Below are 21099 nucleotides of genomic sequence, written 5' to 3' on the forward strand. Positions count from 1 at the left end.
GCATGGTGTTCCACTACCAAACATTTGGAGATTGTGTAATGGGCATCCCCCTTAAAGGGGCCAATAAGGCAGATGTGGCCAGGCACCATTAGAGCTATATTGCCTAGGACTAGGGTGAACAGATGTCCCGATTTTATAGGGATAGTCCCGATATTTGGGGCTTTGTCTTATATAGGTGCCTATTACCTCCCAACCTGTCTCAATTTTTCACACTTGCTGACTGGTCACCCTACCTAGGATATGGGCCAGAGCTGCTGGGGAGACAGAGCTGGTGAAGCGGCATAGACTGCAGTCTCCTAGTGATCTCCCTGCAATCTTCATGGAGCCAGGGCGGTAAATGAGATTTGGGAATGTGTCACATGGCCTATTTTGCAGGGAGCAAGCAATGCCCTGAGTAAAAGCATTAGTAGATCCTTACAGTTTACCTCTCCTGAGCATTTCAACATCAAGCGCAGTAATCCAGGCCAAGGTTAGTAATAAAGACATTTAAACTATGGAAGGTTTGGTTCTAAAAGGGGTTTGTGAACAGACCGCTGCAGTTTTTTAGGGAACTGGAGCAAAGAAATCCCCTTAGAATTTCATATTAGAAAAAAGTAAATCTCCCTATATCACCTCACTGCTGCCTCATCAACAAAGCTTGACACCTTTCTTCTACATTAGACCAAGACATAAGAATGCCTCTAGGAACCTTCATGGCTAATGGGTTTGGTGAGCTGCAGGTATGGCTGTTATGGGGAAATTAGGGAGGCCAGGTGAGTGGGGAGAGAGGTTTGTTGGCTTTGCAGGTATTTGAACCACCTCAGCCCATATTTCTCAAACTTTCACAAGCAAGAACTGAGGTACACAAAGGCACTGACCCTGTAACCAAAGCAAGGGAGCCTGAGATTGAATGAGAAAATACACTTCTAGTTATTAGCTGGGAAAGGAGAATCTGACCGAAATCAGATAGCGTGAAACAAAATCTCCCTTCTCCTGTGCACATCAGGACCCATTAATGTCAATGGGAAAAGCTGCGAGTGCATCCAAAGGTACAATTTAGTCCTTTATATGAATCACTGATGTATGCTAATGGATGGTTTGTCTTCTCTCTCTTGTAACCTCTGATGGTCACCTACTTATATGGAAAAATAGGTATTAGGTTTTTCTGTACTGTCTGTGTTTTAGTCTGGTTTTGGAGTGATGAAATTCAGATCTGGTGTTAATATACTTGAAAGCACTACTGCATTTTTGATGCAGCACTGTATTGAAGGTACATTACATACTTTTGTTCATTAGTGTTTGGAATAATGAACTATACTGCTGGCTCTTTTCTACCTGAGTGACCAGGCAAAGTTTGGGGCCCAGTGAGCATTCCACTGGGGAGTAGAAATTGGTGATAGTCAGGTATTTCCTTGCAGCTTTGTTTATTTACAAAGTATGTACAAAGTACTGTCTCTCTGAATACAGAGGGAATCAAATAGCAGCAAAAATACTCAAATACCAAGAACACTCTTTCTAGCCTGCATCCTGACCCAAAAACACATTCTCCCCAGGTTTCTTCCAGAGTCAGCCACCATGCTTTAATCTGCTCCTTCAGGCTGTCTCTCTCCCTCATCTGAACTTGTCTAACTGCAGTTTCTGTGAAATCTCTCCTCCCCTCCCCCCACTGCACTACCCAAAGCAATACTCAACCAAAAGCACCTGGGTGATTCACACACACCTTTTATCTTAGATGGAACTTATGTTTGCCGTTACGTTAATCAAAGGGTGAGTTCACATGTACAAGCCTCAATGGGGTTTTAATTCAACCCAGAATAAGGTTTTGCCCAGCTCAGAACAATATCTACCATAACAGCACTATTTTATCAAATTTACTGCCAAAGAAAAATAAATAAGATCCAACATTGATCATATATTAGATTATCAGATAAAAGTACAATAGGAGAAAAACAATGTATTTAAATACTATACTATCCAATTCCACAGCTTGCTCCAAACCAGTTCTGAATCAAAGTTTTTTTCACTCAAATCACATCCAGAGTAACAAGGTAAATCCTGGCGCCATTGATGTCTATGGCAGCACTTCGATTGACTTCCCTGGAGCCAGAATTTCAAGTACAGTGTTAGTTTTCAGTGGTACATTCTCAGTTTTGAAGGACAAAGCTTCCTCAGTGTTCCTTTGTAGGAAAGATTTTATAGAGAGCCAAAATCTTCAGACTGTGCTGTAAGTCCCACATGTGGAAAAGTCAGTACTTTATTATCCCTGTTGTTAGATTTCTCTGTTATGACCACAGGCGGCGTGTGACTCCTCCATTTGGGAAGGCTGCATGTGCCCAGATCATGGCCCTGTCCCAAGGCCCGCCCCAGCTGAGCCTCCTCCCCCAGCCCCACTTGGCCCCCTCTCTCTGCCCCCCCTACCCCCACTAGTCGCACCTCTTTGCTCCCTCCGCCTGGCCCCCTCCGTCTACTGGCCAGCCGTGATTCTTTTGCAAGCTTCAGTTGAATGTCTTGTTTGTTTTTATACCTTTAGCTATTTGCATTCAGAAATGCATGTTTTGCTCTTCTAATTTCCTGCTTGCATATTGCCTGCTGTAGTTTATGCTCCCGTTTATGGGCTTCGCTAGGGTTAAGATTTTCAAATTTAAAAAAGGTTTTGGCTCAACTACACTCCTGAACCTTGCCAATTACCCATATTAACTTACTCTCTGCACTGCTGCTTCCCTTTTTTCCATCAGCAATATTCATGCTTTCCGAGACTATAATTGTTTTTTTGAGTAACATCCATGCCAAAAGTATGTATTTTATTTCCTTTGCTTTTCCCTTGAGGATGTCCGATACTAGCTTTCTCATTTCACTGAAATCTGCCTTTCTAAAGTTTAGTGCCACTGTGTTCTCATGTGATGTTGAATCTAATTATACTGTGGTCACTATTACTTAGGCCTGGTCTACACTACAAATTTATGTCAGTAAAACTACATTATTTAGGGTTGTGGAAAATCCACACTCCTAGGCAATACAATTATACTGACAGAACTCCATATGTAGACAGCACTATGCCAGTGGGACGGCTTCTCCTGTCAGTATACCTACTGCTTCTCAGGGAGATGGAGTACCTACGCCAGTGCAAGAAACTCTCCCATTGGCATAGGTAGCGTCTTCACTAAGAACTACAGTGGCACAGTGGGATTGGTGCAGTTGTGTTGCTGCAGTGCTGAGTGTAGACAAGCCCTTAGTGTCTCAGCTACTGCTACTTCTTGATTTAGACTCAAGTAATATGCAGGAATTAAAGAACAGCCCCTCCTCTTGAGTGCTCTAGAACAAGCCGTTCCACGAACCAATCACTTAAAGTGTCAAGAAATTGCTTTTCTAAATTTTGTTCCATTGTGGTGCCATTTGACTAGGTTTATATATGGCAGTTCATGTGTGTCTCACTATAATCATTTTTGTTCAATTTTGCTCCCTCTGATAATTATGAATTCAATGTCCTTTTCTTGATCTGGAGGGTGGTAGAATAGCCCTACTAACATATTTCTATTCTTACATCTTGGGATTTGTATCTCTAGAGATTCAATTCTATGGTCCTCTCAACATGTAATTTTTATCCCACTAGATTTGTTCGCCCTGATAGAGGCCTCCCTACAGGATGGGGGAGCAGGCAGATGCCGGATACAGTGTTGGTATATAATACTCTAGACTTTTATTGATTACAATATAAACCCCACTCACTCCATATTCATACCCCTTTCATACTGCTCCAGTATCTGACAATTAGAACAAAGTCCCAATGGCCAGTCAAGGTCCACTTACAATCATAAGGCGTGGGGACCCGGTGTTGCACACCTCTTCAAATTTAGGGCTCTGGATTGATGTCTGACTCCAAATTGCAGACATCATAGACAACCATTTATAGTCCATTCCATTGTGTCATCAATCCTTTACCTTTGCCAAGAAAACAGTCCTGGGCAGGCCACCATAATCCCAGGCATTTTCCCCCAATTTTTGTCCACAGCTCCACAGCTGTAGTGAATACCTTGCCGTGACAACACAACCAATGTTATTCCCTTTTCTGCTGATTCTTTATCTTTCCCATGGACACATTAAGTTGTTTTGCATGGAACAGTCCTTGACTGTTCGCAACCTTAAATCCTCGCCAATACGCAACCCACGTACTCATGTCAAGCATACTTCACACACACTAGGCTCCACTGGCCTATAATGTATTGCAACTTATTCATATATATGTGTACATATGTGTCCCAACGTATATGATTATATCCCAACAGATTCAAGAGAATCCTTTAGATTCATTACCAAACCTCTTAAGTTTAGTCTGTCTTTCTTGTATAGTACCCCAATAATTTTTAGAGCTCCATCATGTTTTTGTAATATCTATTATAGCAATATCCTACTGAATTTCCAGGAATTCTAGTTCACCCAGTTTTGCTCTCAGACTTACTCCATTTGTATATAAACATTTGGTGCTTTATTTTTGACCAGGTGCCTGTTTTTATTTAACTCCTTAGGTTGACACCACTGCTGATTTCAGAGAAATGTCCTTTGTGCTTTTTTCTGCCCATGCTTTAGATCAGTTGTATTTTGCATCCTACCATTTAATTGATTCAGTTACAGTTATATTACCAATGTCCTCAACAGGTGTCTCTGTCTGGCTTATGTCCTCCTCTATTCTTGCTGGCTTTCTCCCAGCTTCTAGTTTAAACACTCTACCAACAACTTTAAACAAAGGTTTACAGTGCCATAACATTTCACTAGCCCCATTTCACAGTTTCACAAGCTGTTCTTACCCTTTTTCTCAAAGGTGCAATGTCTTGTTCATTCCCTTGCTCTCTTTATTAGAGTTATACTTGTCCAATCAGGGAATAGAAACTTTAGATGGCAATTAAAATGAGTGATCACACAGCAATAGTAATGAATAGCAAATACAGGCTAAGAACACAGTTCACTAACATCCTATAGACGGAACTCTTCCCTTCCCCTGCCCTCCCAAGGAATTGGTTTAATAATGGACCCATTTGTAAAAATTCAAAGTGTGAACAATGTGCAAAGAGTCAAAAAGACAAACATCAAATTAATTATTTGCAAGTAATAGTTTGACCAACTTTGGTAAATATCTTGGGACAAATTCTGCTGAGTTACACCAGTAAAATCTATGGTAACTATTTTCAAGTCCAAAGTATTAAGCCAGATTTACATTGGTGTAATTGAAAACACGGGTTAGCTAAGAGCAGAAGAGGAGAGATTTAATCATAACTTCAGAAGGTAGATCTCCCTTTCTGAACCTTTGAGAGTCTTTATAGCATGGAGGCTACTTTTTGTTTATTTGACAACAAATAAATGAGTCATCTGCAGACAAAAATCTCAGCGCTCTGGATGCTGGCTGTTAATAATAATTCCTGCCTTTCAATTATTTCTTCTGGAACCCACTTGTTATAAATTAAACTGTAATTACATTCTCATTGTTACCTCAGAATCATTCTTGGATAATGAAAGTTCCCTGGAGGTATAATTTCAACCACTAATTTTATTTTTAATAAACTACTTGATACCCAGAGACCAACTGTTGTTTTGATGGAAAGTAACTTGGAATGCACAGGATTCTCAATTTAAATGATCAAATGTTCATTGAAACAAGAGCATATAGAGCTAAAATTGTGTAGACAACCTGGCAAACTTTATTACCCTTCCATCATAGGCTATGCATATACTATTCCTCCTGCTGTGGAATAGGCCATAGACCCCACTCCAAAACCATATGGAGCCTCTGGAATTTGGGCAGATTCTAAAGAAACAGCAGAAGGGAAATAACCTGTATATCTATACCTGGTCTGCGATATCATTGCCCCTGGCAGAGCTGACCCCAAAGGTGCTGACCCCAGTCACAGGCCAGAGCTGCCTCAAGGACCTCTTAAAGCCCATTCCTCCCCCCCCCCCCCCGCAATTATGGATAAGAATTAGCAAAAAAAGATAAATACTGTCACAGGCTGAATTATTCTTATTGTCCAATATCAGAGGCAGAAACAATGTGCATCCTTAAAACCCCAACCCCTTATCTTCCAGGTTGCCCATTTCCAAACTCCTCCCCAGAAATGAATCCCGGATCAGCAGAACCCAGTCCACAAGGACCAAGGAAAAGTGCATTGGAAGGAGATGAACACCCCTTACCTACCAAATGTCTGCCTGTGGAGGGTGCCCTCATGTAATTTGGGGGAGCATGATTCCCCCGCCCCTCCCTCTCAAAAAGTCTGATTCAGCTAAAATCCATGCAGACCTGTTGTTGCTTTCATTGGGTCAGGATTCTCAGGGCTCAGCATCCCTGACAGGCAGCTGAGAGGTAGAACCATAGCCTGCAAAGGAGCTGTGTCATAAATATAAAGGGAAGAGTAACCACTTTTCTGTACACAGTGCTATAAAATTCCTCCTGGCCAGAGGCAAAACCCTTTCTCCTGTAAAGGGTTAAGAAGCTAAGATAACGTCGCTGGCACCTGACCAAAATGACCAATGAGGAGACTTTCAAAGCTGGGTGGGGGGACACACAAAGAGTCTGTCTGTCTGTGTGATGCTTTTTCCGGGAACAGATCAGGAATGCAGCTCAGAACTCCTGTAAAAAGTTAGTAAGTATTCTAGCTAGAAATGAGTTAGATTTCCTTTTGTTTAATGGCTGGTAAAATAGGCTGTGCTGAATGAAATGTATATTCCTGGTTTTGTGTCTTTTTGTAACTTAAGGTTTTGCCTAGAGGGATTCTCTGTGTTTTTAATCTGATTACCCTGTAAGGTATTTACCATCCTGATTTTACAGAGGTGATTCTTTTACCTTTTCTTTAATTAAAATTCTTCTTTTAAGAACCTGATTGCTTTTTCATTGTTCTTAAGATCCAAGGGTTGGGTCTGTGTTCACATGTACAAGTCGGTGAGGATTTTTATCAAGCCTTCCCCAGGAAACGGGGTGTAGGGCTTGGGGGATATTTTGGGGGAAGACGTCTCCAAGTGGGCTCTTTCCCTGTTCTTTGTTTAACACACTTGGTTGTGTCAGCATAGGGTTCAAGGACAAGGCAAAGTTTGTACCTTGGGGAAGTTTTTAACCTAAACTGGTAAGAATAAGCTTAGGGGGTCTTTCATGCAGGTCCCCACATCTGTACCCTAGAGTTCAGAGTGGGGAAGGAACCTTGACAAGCTGTTTGCAGCTCTCTGATTCTGAAGTTGTTGGGGGACATTGGGTGGGGAAGTAGCAGAGGAACTTTCTATGTAAACTGGTGGCTTCTGCTTGTGAGATCTGGTTGTTTCTCAGACCTCTGCACCACCAAAAAGCTGCAAAGGGACCCAGCCCAACTCAGCTCATAAGTTGGAGTGGTTCCAGCCATGTAGAGGCTATCTGGTGCTTGCAATTGGTTGTCTGACTTGCCTGTTGGACTCCTGATTTCAGCTGCCACCTGGCTGTTTGTGTGTCCCAAGCAGAGGCGAGGCAGGAAGTCTCAGCTTTGATTCCACAGCCTCTATCTGTACTGCAGACTGTGGGAGCTGCTGATGGCCACTACTGTCAAGCCCCAAGTTGCAAGGGGACTACTCTAAGGATGTCACATGCTTGTCGGAAGGGAGAGGACATTATTTAAGTGCATTCATGAAATATATTGTAATGAAATATATTCCACACTTTTGAAACAGAAATTAGAACTGGGGTCTGAAGGAAATGTGTTCTTCAGCTTCTTTTGCTTAGTTTTCAGATTTTTTTATTTTTCCTGAAACATCCAAAAATTCTCTTAGCCAAGGCTAAGTCCTCTACTTTAGTAAAAATTTATACATTATTCATTTTCAAGCCCATCTTCAACATTTGCTCTCTGATCTTTTCCAAATTGTAGAAAATAGTTCAAAATAAAATCTCTCCCCAACTGCAGCAATTTTAAAAAAGAATACCCAGTCCAAAGAAAATTAAGCTGAATCTAGTATCCTATGGATGAATATTGAGCAAGCACCTACCTAGAAGTTCACCCAACTTCGCTCATGAAACTAATGTTTACTTGGAAAGCACAATCAAAACTAGATTAGTATATTAGGAATTGCCATAGCAGATCAATGGTCCATTGGAAACCTTGGCACTTCCACCTTGCTCAGAATAAAAACTATTCATGCTGTATATAGTCCAGAGATATTAATAAAGCAAAACTTCAGCAAAGAGGGTAAGTCAAACAACAATAAAAGTGTAAAGCTCAGACTAAATTTTTTCCTAACCTTGAATATTCCCAGAGTTTTTGATATCTTACTATGCACTTTACCTCAATGAGTTCCACAAGGTTAGCATGTCCTGGGTAAAAATATCAGTTCCTTCTGTCAGCCTTATATCTGTTGCCTCTTACTTTAATTGGTCAAAAAAAAATCTAATAATTGTTTTTGTATTCAATCAGCTATGTAGCTGGCTGAAACTATTCATGGAACAATACGTTATCCAAATTATTATTATAGGAACACTTAGAGCTCTTAGCTAAGATCAGAGACCTAGTGTGCTATGCTCTACATACGTATAGAAAGGCAACACGGGTGGGGTTTTCAAAAGACTGAAGTTACTTAAGAGCAAATGCTCCATTGACTTTCAATGGGATTCATGCTTCTAAATCACTTTTCAAAGTGGGCACTTTTCAAAACTTTAGATTGTATGCTCTTCAGGACAGTGATTGGGTAATGAGACAAGACAGACTAATGGTGGGAGAAGGGGAAGCATTACCGTCTTCACTTTATATATAAGGACCTGAGAAGTCATAGAAAAAGTTGGTGACTGAGGCAAGGCCATACACAAAGAATAAGAATTGACCTCTGATCTCCTGAGTTCCAGTCCAGTGCCATAACCAGTAAGCCAGCCCTCCTCTCCAATACTTTTTCTGCTATTCTACCAGCTTAATTAATTGAACACATAAGGAAACAATGTAGTCTAATCTAAGTGGGAATACAAGTTTTTATAAAACTCTCATCTACTTCTGCAAAGTAGACCTGAAGAAGAGCTTTGTTCGAAAGCTTGTCTCTTTCGCTAATAGAAGTTGGTCCAATAAAAGATATTGCCTGTTATCTTTGTAAAGAGAGGCAGACCTAAAATCCTGAAATGTACATTTGGATTTGAGACTCTGTAGTAAGTGCTAAGTCATATTTTTATCGTGTACTTTCATTTGCATAAAGTTGCTGTACCCTTCAAGAAATAAGAACCTTATGTTGAATTTTACTAGAATAGTATTAGGTTTATGATCTGCAGACATTTGGCCATCTGTTGAGTAATATAATCTTCAGTCAGTAAAACAAAGGCAAGTCAGACATAAAATGAGTGTATTTTAATTAACCTACTTCTTGTATCCTGAAATTACCTTCGAATCTTTGGAAAATGGAATCCCATGGAAAAATTTGCATATCTGACTTTTGGTTCCAGCTCAGAATTAACTTTTTTTTCAGAAATGTGAAATTGTCCTTGGACCAGAAATTCTGGTTGCTACACAGCTCTATATATCAATTTACACTTCCAAGACTGGACAGTAACATTTTTTTCATGAATTTAGTTTTCATAATTAAAGAAGTTGTTCTATAATTTTGTGTGGAAGGGATCCAAGGTGAGTCAATGCAATGAGCAAATGTGTTCCAGTCAATCTCAACAACCAATGGAGAGTTAGCTGTCATTTGCATGGGCAAGATTATGAGACTTTACAGTGACCATGAGAAATAATGCAGCACAGCGAGCGCTGCACATGGGGGATAAGTAACAGAACAAGTAAGAGTGAAAAAGACTGGGCGAGAGCCTCAGCTAGCATCAACTGTCAGCCCCATTGCAGTAAATCGAGGTGTGATAATTTATACCAGTTGAGGATCTGCCCCATTATTTTTAAACAATGCTCACTGTTGTTTAAAGCAAGCACCATCTTGTTCTTTTAAACAGCAGGAGCCAACCATTACACCACTGTAGTTCAGGTCAGAATCTGGCCAAGTGGATTTTCGCTAGTGCAGAAATAGTAAGATATGACTCAGACCCATTGTCTTCAGACAATATGAGGAAATGTTGCAGTTTCTTTTACTGGCCCATTACCAATTCATAATTACATCTACAATCAATTCCTTGCATGTAAAATATGCAGTCAGTGATATTGGCTTAGTATTTATAAAACATTTTTCAGTTTCCCTTTTCAAGGATTTTTGTTAATGTCCCAATTTTTACTTTAATAGCAGAGGCACCAAAACACACAGACTGCCCTTTTCTCCTGTTATTTATTTTAGCCTTCAAACCAGTGGCTTGTGCAATTAGGATTAACGATCAAATTAAAAGGTTATCCCCATGGGTTACTCAAGTGGAATTTTCATTCCATGTTGATGATATCTTCTTACTTCTAATAGATCTGGAAAGCTCAATTAAATCTTTACTTGAAGTAGGTTACTGCGTTTTCCCTCTTTTCTCTATAAGATAAACTGTCTCAAAAGAGAAATTCCACCTTAAGTGATCTCTTTTTCTCCATTTCCCACCCTCCCCGAAACCTGCTAAATGTCTGGGTATTAATGATAAACATGATCATAAACACATAATGGAAAATATCTTAGATAATGTATTAGACTGAGGATGTTAGAATAGGAGAAAATATTTGTTGATGAAAACCTACTTCATTACATTTCTCTCCCCCAGAGCACCCTCATGGGTGGGGGAAATCTCGGCCATGGTTAGGAGGAATAGTAAAGTCATCTTGGCTCATTTTCTGAAGTAAAATAGCTGCATTTCTGGGCTCGCTCTATCCAATGACATGATGATAATGATAATAATGTTGATGGGAATAGCAGATACTTGTTCTGTGCTGCTCTTGTCTGAAACATAGGCAGGATGACCACTTCCCACTACTACTTCCTGAAAATCATTTATGAAAGAAGAGGTGTTGTGCCTCTATGTAGCAGTTCCTCAGAAATGATAGAGGGAAGGCGGTAACAGGCCATCGGTACTTCTCTACAAGACGATACTTGATAGATGTGATGGGAATGATGGTAATCAAGGACATGTAACCTGTTGGGTTTCATCAGTTCAGACAAATATCCAAGCTCTGTAGCTAGTTCTGAGTTTCCATCATTACATGACAGATAGATATAGTTATGTTAACTTGATTGTTGAAAGTCTGGTTTCATATTTAGTTTACCGATGTTGTTGACTTACAGGATGATTTAGCATATAATTTTATGGTAGAGTTGAGATGAAAGTCAATGGGAAATTGTGCTCCTAAGTCATTACAGCACTTTTGAAAATCCCATCCTTCATCTTAATGCCAGGGTTTGCATGGTTTATGTTTTATTCCCCTTCAAATCACAGGACCAAAAGCTGACCTCAGTTATACTGGTAAAAATCCAAAGTAGCTCATTTGCAGTTAAATTAATGAATAGTGATTGAAGTTTTCAGTGTTTGGATAAAAATTAGTACAAAGTAAATTATCCAAACAAGAAATTATTTCCTTTGTCATAACCTCTATGTTAAAATAAATCCCAAATCTATATTCTGGAGTAAATGGCGTTGCAAGATTGAAAGGCATAATGGATAATTCAGAAGGTCATTTTCCTTTTTATTGAACTCAAACATTTCTACTCTCTCTTGTCTTGATGCATATTTTAGATAACACAAAATCGTACCATGTGTTAAGGCCATTTTGGAAGATATTTCAAAGATAGAGCCAAATTTGGACATGGAAGAAGAGTGTCCTATTTTTAATGAGAGAGGCCTTTCAGTTTATATAATTTATAGCTGCTTCAGAACATTAAGTGTTACAAGATGTTCATTCCTACAAAAAGCTTGGAAAAGAAGAACTGTACACTAAAATCCTTGATTCAAAATGGGCGAGATTTGGGAATATACATTTAAAGCATCTAAATCTGCATTGCTCTACCAAACAAATTTTATTTTACATGCAGAGGTGTGATGTCAGAACATATAGGTGAATCCGAGCTAGCTTTGCTGGAGCTAGCTTGAATAACAATAGCAGTGAAGTTGTGGCAGCATGGCCTAGCTGCTCAAGTACGTACCCAGGGTGCAGGGGTACTTCTGAAGCACATGTTGCTCTAGCTCAGAGGTGGGCAAACTACGGCCCGTGGGCCCCATCTGGCCTGCGGAACTGTCCTGCCCAGCCCCTGAGCTCCCAGCTGGGGAGGCTAGCCCCCGGCCCCTGCCCTGCAGCCTCACCGGGAGCACTCTGGCCCGCTGCTCCTGCCAGGCAGCGCGGCTTGCGCCTGCTCACCTCACAGGATTTCCAATAAGCCTGTCCTGCCACTTTGAGCAGCCTAGCAGGGGGCAGGAGGTCCTGGGGGGCAGTGAGGGGACAGGGAGCGGTTGGATGGGGTGTGGGAGTCCCAGGGGGCCTGTCAGGGGGTTGGGGTGTGGATAGGGGCTAGGGCAGTCAGGGGACAGGGAGTGTGGGGGGGGAGTTGGATAGGGGGCAGGGCACATGGGGCGGTCAGGGGACAAGGAGCAGGGGGGGGTGGATGGATTGAGGGCTCTGAGGGGGGCAGTTGAGGGGCAGGAAGTGGGGGGGGGGGGCGGGGGCCAGGCTGTTTTGGGAGGGAGGCACAGCCTTCCCTACCCGGCTCTTCATACCATTTCACAACGCCAGTGTGGCCCTGGGGCCATCAAGTTTGCCCACCCCTGCTGTAGCTTCACTACTATTGTTATTCGAGGTAACCAGATCAAAGCTATCCTCAACTGTGACCATGTTTACGCTACAAGATGATGTTGACCCGACAGTTATTAAATCGCTTTTGTGTGTGCACACTTGGCTCTTTGTGTCAGAGGTGCACGTCCTCACCAGGAGCATTTTTATTGATTGTATTGTCAGTGTGGGGCATCATGGGATGGCTCCTGGTGGCCAGTAAAAGTTGACCTAAGCAACACAGTGTCTACCCTGACACTGTGTTGACCTAATTATGTTGACTGTGACTCTACACCGCTCAGGGAGGTGGTGTTACTAAATTAGCATAGAGAGTTACTTTCGTCAGTGGGAACCAAATGTAAGTGAAGACAGTTCCACAGCTAGGTCGACACAAGGCGGCTTACATCGACCTAACGGTGTACTGTAGATCAGGTCTATGTCTACATGTGCTGTAGCCATACATCTGATTGCAGAATAAGCATACCCTAAAAGGGCCCAATCCAAAGCCCTTTGAAGTAAATGGGACATTTTCCAGCAGGCTAAATGTGCTTTGGTTCAGCTTCAAAACCAGCTATACTGAACTTAGCACTGTAAGGTATATTGGTGTAATAATAGATGTCATAGCTTATTGCTTCTATCAATATTTTTATTTTGGTCAGAAATATATTAAAAAACAACAAATTCACAGGCAGACATTCCCCCCCCCCCGAAACACAAACACACCCACACACACAATCACAGAATCATAATGCGCAGGACTAGAAGGGACCTCAGTAGACCATCTAGTTCAGTCCCCTGTGCTCAAGGCAGGACTTTGTAAAAAAAACTAGACCATTCTTGACTGGTGTTTGTCTAATCCAGTGGTTCTCAAACTTTTTTTTTTTAGCGGACCACTTGAAAATTGCTGAGGGTCTCAGTGGACCACTTAATGATCTTTCCAAATGTTGTTTGTACTGTTAGCTAACTATTGTAAAGCACTTTGGATAAAAAATGTTCTACAAATAAAAACACACAACTAATATTTTAATATCAGCAGTCTTACCTTTCTAATGCACTGGATGTGTCCCCTCCACCCTGCCATGGCAGCCCCTGAGCTGGGGCTGGGAAGGAGGGTGGGGTCTCTCCCCCACCACAGCAGCCACAGAGCTGAGGCTGGGAAGGACTGTCTCTCCCCAGCACCCGCAGCCCTGGAGCTGGGGAAAGTCGCCTCCTTCTCTGGCTGCCGCAGCCCTGCACATCACAAATTCCCTCCACCTCCACTTCTCACCCCACTTTCCCCTCCCACCTACCCCTATTCCTCCCAAGGCCACCACCTCACCTTACATGTGCATCTTCTCCAGGGTCCAGGCACCTAATTAGTGGAGCCATGCCTGCGCGGCTCCACTAATTAGGTGGGTGGCCCTTCATTCTCTCATGTGCGGTCACCCAGGCATGAATCTTAGAGGGAACTATCCTCAGATCACCTGAATGGAGCTCGCAGACCACCAGTGGTCCGCGGACCACAGTTTGAGAACCACTGGTCTAATCTGTTCTTAAAAGCTTCCAATGATGGAGATTCCACAGCCTCCCTAGGCAATTTGTTCTAGTGCTTAACAACCCTGACAGTTAGGAAATATCATAAATATAAAGGGAAGGCTAACCACCTTTAAATCCCTGCTGGCCAGAGGCAAAACCCTTTCACATGTAAAGGGTTAAGAAGCTAAGAGAACCTCGCTGGCACCTGACCAAAATGACCAATGAGGAGACAAGATACTTTCAAAGCAGGGGGGTGGGGAGAAACAAAGGGTTCTCTCTGTCTGTGTGTTGCTTTTGCCAGGACCAGAACAGGAATGCAGGTCAGAACTCCTGTAAAGAGTTAGTAAGCAATCTAGTTAGATATACGTTAGATTCTGTTTTGTTTAAATGGCTGATAAATTAAGTTGAGCTGAATGGAATGTATATTTCTGTTTTTGTGTCTTTTTATAACTTAAGGTTTAGCCTAGAGGGATTCTCTATGTTTTGAATGTGATTACCCTGTAAGGTATTTACCATCCTGATTTTACAGAGGTGATTCTTTTACTTCTGTTAAAATTCTTCTTTTAAGAACCTGATTGCTTTTTCATTGTTCTTAAGATCCAAGAGTTTGGGTCTGTGTTCACCTATGCAAATTAGTGAGGATTTTTATCAAGCCTTCCCCAGGAAGAGGGGTGGAGGGCTTGGGGGGATTTTGGGGGAAAGATATTTCCAAGTGGGCTCTTTCCCTGTTATATTTGTTAGACACTTGGTGGTGGCAGCAATAAAGTCTAGGGACAAAAGGTAAAATAGTTTGTACCTTGGGAAAGTTTTAACCTAAGCTGGTAAAAATAAGCTTAGGAGGTTTTTCATGCAGGTCCTCTCATCTGTACCCTAGAGTTCAGATTGGGGAAGGAACCTTGACAGGAAGTTTTTCCTAATTTCCAACCTAAACCTCCCTTGCTGCAATTTAAGCCCATTGCTTCTTGTCTTTGTCTCAGAGGCTAATGAAAGCAATTTTTCATCCTTCTCCCTGTAACAAATTTTTATGTACCTGAAAACTGTTATTGTCTCTCCCCTCAGTCTTCTCTTCTCCATACTAAACAAAATTGATTGACCTCACAGACCATGTTTTCTAGACCTTTAATCATTTTTGTTGGTCTCCTCTGGACTTTGTCCAATTTGTCCACATCTTTCCAGAAATGTGGTGCCCAGAACAGGACACAATACTCCAACTGAGGTCTTATCAGCGAGGAATAGAGTGGAAGAATTACTTCTCGTGTCTTGTTTATGACACTCCTGCTAATACATCCCAGAATGCTAATTTTTTTTTGCAACGGTGTTACACTGTTGACTCATATTTAGCTTGTGATCCACCCCCAGATCCCTTTCCACAGTACTCCTTCATAGGCAGTCAGTTCCCATTCCACTTTCTATATGTGCAATTGATTTTTCCTTCCTAAGTACTTTGCATGTGTCCTTATTAAGTTTCATCTTATTTACTTCATACCATGTCTCCAATTTTTCCAGATCATTAGAATTTCAATCCTATCCTCCAAAGCTTGGTATTATTGGCAAACTTTATAAATGTACTCTCTATACCTTTAACTTCATAAATAATTTAGATATTAAACAGAACCAGAACCAGGCCCAGGCCCAATCCCTGTGGGACCCCACTCAATATGCCCTTCCAGCTTGACTGTTAACCACTCTCTGGGAACAATTTACAACCAGTTATGTACCCACCTTATATAGCCTAGATGGAGCTATTATTTCTCTAGTTTGTTTATGAGAAAGTCATCAAAAACCTTACTAAAGTTAAGATATACCACATCTACTGCTTACCCCCATCCACAAGGTTTGTTACCCTGTCAAAGAAAGCTATTAGGTTGGTTTGGCATGATTAGTTCTTCACAAATCCATGTTGACTATTACTTATCACCTTAATTATCTTCTAGGTGTTTGCAAATCGATTGTCAATGATTTGCTTCATTGTCTTTCCAGGTTCTGAAAGATGGCTCCAAACCTGAGAAGAGCTCCAGGTTCCACCTGCATGGAGCTCTTTGGTTGATTGAAGCATAAAGAAATAAGTCTGATGTCCATTGTGAAAGAATGAGGCCAAAGACTACATGTCTTCAAACATCTGAGCAGCTCGCTAATGCATGCACAAGAATGGCTTATTGGTGTGATCATGGCTATTTATACTATTTTGAATCTTAGTTATTTTATAATTTTTAAAAAGCTTCCCTATATTATTTGAGTCCTTTCTTTTGTCTTTATTCACCCTGAAGAAATGTCCTTTCAGCAACAATTTGTGGAGCAATAGGTACTAGAGACCTCCATTTATTTTTAGAATAGAAAGTGAGAACTGAAGTTGGACACTGCTTCCACAAATGGAAACTGACCACTGAGCTAGCTGAGTCCCTAAAAAAACGTGCATGGGGGCTGTAGAAAACTGCCACTTTTTCATTTCAGTGACAGTTCTTTGCCAGATGATACATTGAGAGAAGAGGCTGGGTGGAAGGAGCAGTGCAACAGGAAAAAGCGTTAATGTTTGGGGAAAAAATAGAAATCATTATAAAGGTTTTTGAGCTAATCACCATTCCAAGGGATACACGGGAGTGAATCTGAATCAGTTGAAGTAAAAAGGGAAGAGGATATACCATCACTTTCCCCTCACTTTTACTATTGCATATCCAATCATATTTTCAGAAATACTTAATCATATATGTCACACTTCCCAAGATAACTGCACTTTTATCCCATTCATGACTTCTTGAGGGCACCTTTCACATATCTCAGGGCTCCAGCCATTCCTTTCTGAGGAAAGTAACCTGCCTTCCTCTCTCTAGATCAGAGGTTTAGGCTGAAATTCCACAATGCAATTCATTGGGATCACTATAGTGTTACGTGGGATTTCTGAACCCAGATCTCTTGGTAACTTTTACTCTTGGTGAGGCAGTGGCAGGAAATAAATCAACAGCTGTCTGATTGCTAGATGGTTGGCACAAGCTATACAATACAAGAGTGTTTTCACTTAAAGCTTTACTGTGCTTTTTCTCAAGCACTTTTACTAACCGGTTTTGGTTATGTGTAACACCCCAAAAAATCCCAGATTCATATTTACCTAAGGTCTTGGGGAGGTTTCTAGGGGATAACCGTCAACTTCCAGTGGCTGGCCTTCTGTCTGTAGCGGAATTTGAAAGGTGTTCAAGTGTCCATCAAGCTCAGATTTCTACTTCTTTTTATACCCAGTTTGTTAGTATTACTTAAGCTTGTTCATCCAAAAAACTGCAGAGCAGAAGCAAAGTTAAGTGTGGAGTTTTCCAGCCTGTAGTTTTTCCATCAATTAATTACCTTGCAAAACCTCACACTTTGGAAAAAGCTCAAGTCAGGGGGGCACCGGGTCATGTTTACTCCTTGTGGTAACTCACTTCCCCCTTCCCTCCTGGCCTTTTAGTTGTGCAAAGATTTCAGAAGTCCTCCTCTTAGCTGCTTTCAGCAATAAGCATAGCAATTGGTATTCCAGCTATGGGCAGCGATTTGAGCATGTTACTGGCTTAACAAATTTCCTCTTAAATTAGCAAGTCTGAGTTTAAGTCATCACCTGCCATCCTGCCCTCTCCCAAGGGCTAATCCTGGTTAACTATGGCCAGCCAGCTTCAGAAAATACACTATTTATTCAAAGCAAAAGCATAACAGAGAAAACATATCTTGAAAACAAACAATGACATGCATGCCTCTCTTACCACGTGTCACTAGTAGGTTTCAAAGTCTTTCAGATCTTTTCAGCGGGGTCCACCGAGACTCCTCTATCAGGCTGGTGCCTTCAGACAATTTTCAGTTTTTGTTCACTGAGCCCTCTTAAACCTGGTCAAACCCTTCCTACGCAATTTTTCTCAAGGGGTGTTGTTTCTACAGTCCTGTTTACCTGTGTAGGAAATTGAATGAATTACCCTCCCCACAGTGATTTTAGTTCCTGATCCTCCATGTATGCTTATGTGACTTCCTTACAGTCATTTCATTATTTGTCTTGTTTCAGGAAAGAAATTAACCTCTCTCACTCAGCTGGTAAGAATATAAGTTAATAGGGGACCTGAGTCACATAAAAATAAACCAAAAGTTTCTCAGTTCTCAGCATATTTCTATATTTCATTTATTTCATGCCAAAATTCACCTTCTATGTTCCCAGGACACCTTCCTGGTTCTCTTCAATTTCATGGTCCAAAACTTACATCAAAGGCAAAAAGGAAAACTTCACTAGATAAATTCCAGTAAATAGCACTAAAATGGTGTGCAGTTACATTCTCATTGGTATATACAACCCACATGCCTTTCATTGAAAGTGTCTAGGTTAAAAAGGCAAGGGGTTCATTAGACATATCTACATAGATTAGGCACACAGACAGACCTTTTAATCCCAAGAAGATACTGAATCGTTATTAAGATTATTGTTAAAAGTAGACAAACTTCTGACTGGACAACCCCTAAATTACCATAGGCCATTAAACAAAAAACAGCCCAACTGTCCAGTGCTTCAGAATATAGGAAGTCAATTTCTGTGAAATTCTCAGGAAACCTGCCATGATCTCACTTTGAGTTTGGATGCTCATCAGCAGTTGACAGCTTGTGCCCCCAAAGCTCAGTAAGTCAGTTTTAGCACAGTACTGACTAGTGATGGTGTAATTTTTAAAAGCATTCTCCCATGCCTTTGCAGATTTTTGTTGAATTGGGTAGGCATGATAGTCTCCATGCACAAAAGAAAAGATTCAAGAATTATCAGTGACCTTTCAATCCCCTCCTTAATTTATGTTGCTAAACCAAAGAAATGGCAACCTATCAAGGAGAGATTTGTTTTTTCTACTGCAATTTTGTTTTGTTGAAATCAGTCTCCTTTCCTTTCAGATATAAGGCCAGCCTCAATAGAGAGATCCCATAATGTATTACCAGTAAGCCCGTTTTCTTGCCCTTGTAACATATTCTAAGAGAAATTAGCTAAGAAATCTTAACACTATGGAAAACAGTAATAGCAAAGTCACATGCCAAGTATTTAATTGCAGCTAACCTCCAAATCCCACTTATAAAAATCAGCCTCTGAAGTGAGGCTGGTAACTATTCAGTTACAAAAAGTGCTTTCCCTTCCGCTACATCCTGAAGAGTAAGAAAGAGAGCTGTGCAATTAAAATATCTAGCATGGATCAGTGATTCAGTTCAGATGCAATCTGAACCAAAGTATATTTTATGTGGATTACATCTGTGTGCGGCATCATGTCAGCTGTGTTAAAATGGAGAAATCATTTTATTTAGTCAAATGTCAGACTAATCTTCTGGGGCTGTTTTTGTATCAATGTACCACTAAATAACAATGGGAAATAGAGACGGATTTGTTATTATGAAAATCAGGACATTTCTCCAATAATGTCATTCTTGGGGGTGTAAGAACTGTTTTTGTTTTGTTTTTTAAACACAACTGGTCTACCATGTCTTTTAAATTTGGGAGCATACAGTCATTTTCATCCTTACAATTGAGATGCTTCATTAAAAGTGCCGAATCACATTTCTGTCATGAATCACTGCAGTTCATCTTCCCTTTCCCATCTATGACTACCTCTGTGTTCAACTTTAGTAGAGGATTCTCTGTTCAGACTTGCTGGAATCACCTCAAGAGATGGTTCTGTGGTCTCGAATCTGACAATGTCGGGAGCATTACAGTTCAAGGAACTGATCATTTAACAATCTTCACTTAATGAGGCCACTATTCTTAGACAGGTTGCAAACTAATCAATTCTTTCCCCCAGATATTAATGGGTTTCATATATGGAGGAAGAGACAAAAATGTGAAAAGAGCAACTCAGGCTTTTTACAAAGTGAAGTCTATTTGCACAGATCTAATATACTGCCTAATGACATTATTTTACAAAGCCAGGTAATCTAGCAGCAAGATTGTGCCCTGGAGTTTGAAATGTAAAAAGCACATCAAAGCCAGATCATTAGAGATTCTATTCTCTTTCCAAGATGTGATCATTAAGATAGAAAGGATTCTGCACTTTGCTAAATTTCTGCTCTTGAACCTTAAAGTGGTCAGTGTTTCTTTTTCTTTAAAAATAATAATAATATTATTTCCATTTTACTGGACTTCATGATGTCTTTGAGCAATAATTAAATCAAAGCTAAGGAGATTTGAAAAGAGACCCTGTTTTTTTCCCTCCCTTTTCCCCTCCCTAACTGCATTTTTTGTGGGGAGGGATAACTCAGTGGTTTGAGCATTAGTCTGCTAAACCCAGGATTGTGAGCTCAATCCTTGAGGGGGCCACTTAGGGATCTGGCGCAAAATTGGGGATTGGTCCTGCTTTAAGCAGGGGGTTGGACTAGATGACCTCCTGAGGTTCCTTCCAACTCTGATATTCTATTAAAGTATTACCAGAAATAGCATATGACAAATTTCCCGTTAAATATAAATATTTGTGACTAATAAAGTGATAACATATATTCAATGAGCTGTATAGGTACCCTTGATTGTCCATTAAATAGAATATTGAAACAGTTCCCACTTCTATGATATAAAAATACTAGCCTGCAGTTTTGTAATGGATTATTTATGAAAACATGGTATACTGCTGGGTATTGAAAAAACAACTTTCATATTTAGTGGCTGTCCTTGAAGCCCTCCTTCAAGCAACAATATAAGATAGATAGATTAGATATAGATATTTGTGTATAGTTTCATAGTTTGAAAATACTATCCAATATAATGGCAGGATATAGTATCCTTAAACAGAGTTGCAAATAAATTAATGTTTTAACAATATTCTTTCTTTGACCAGTGCTATTTCTACAAAGAGAATACTTTAAATTAAAAAGAATAAGAAGTGCTTTGAAAATGCATTTCTTTTGAAAATATTTTTAAAGCTTTTGTTTTGTTTTTGAAGCCTCAGAAGTTCCAGAGATGATTATCATAATTTCTCCATAAAGAGGAGCG

The sequence above is a fragment of the Lepidochelys kempii genome, chromosome 1 (genome assembly GCF_965140265.1).
Source record: "Lepidochelys kempii isolate rLepKem1 chromosome 1, rLepKem1.hap2, whole genome shotgun sequence".
Lineage (NCBI taxonomy): Eukaryota > Metazoa > Chordata > Testudines > Cheloniidae > Lepidochelys > Lepidochelys kempii.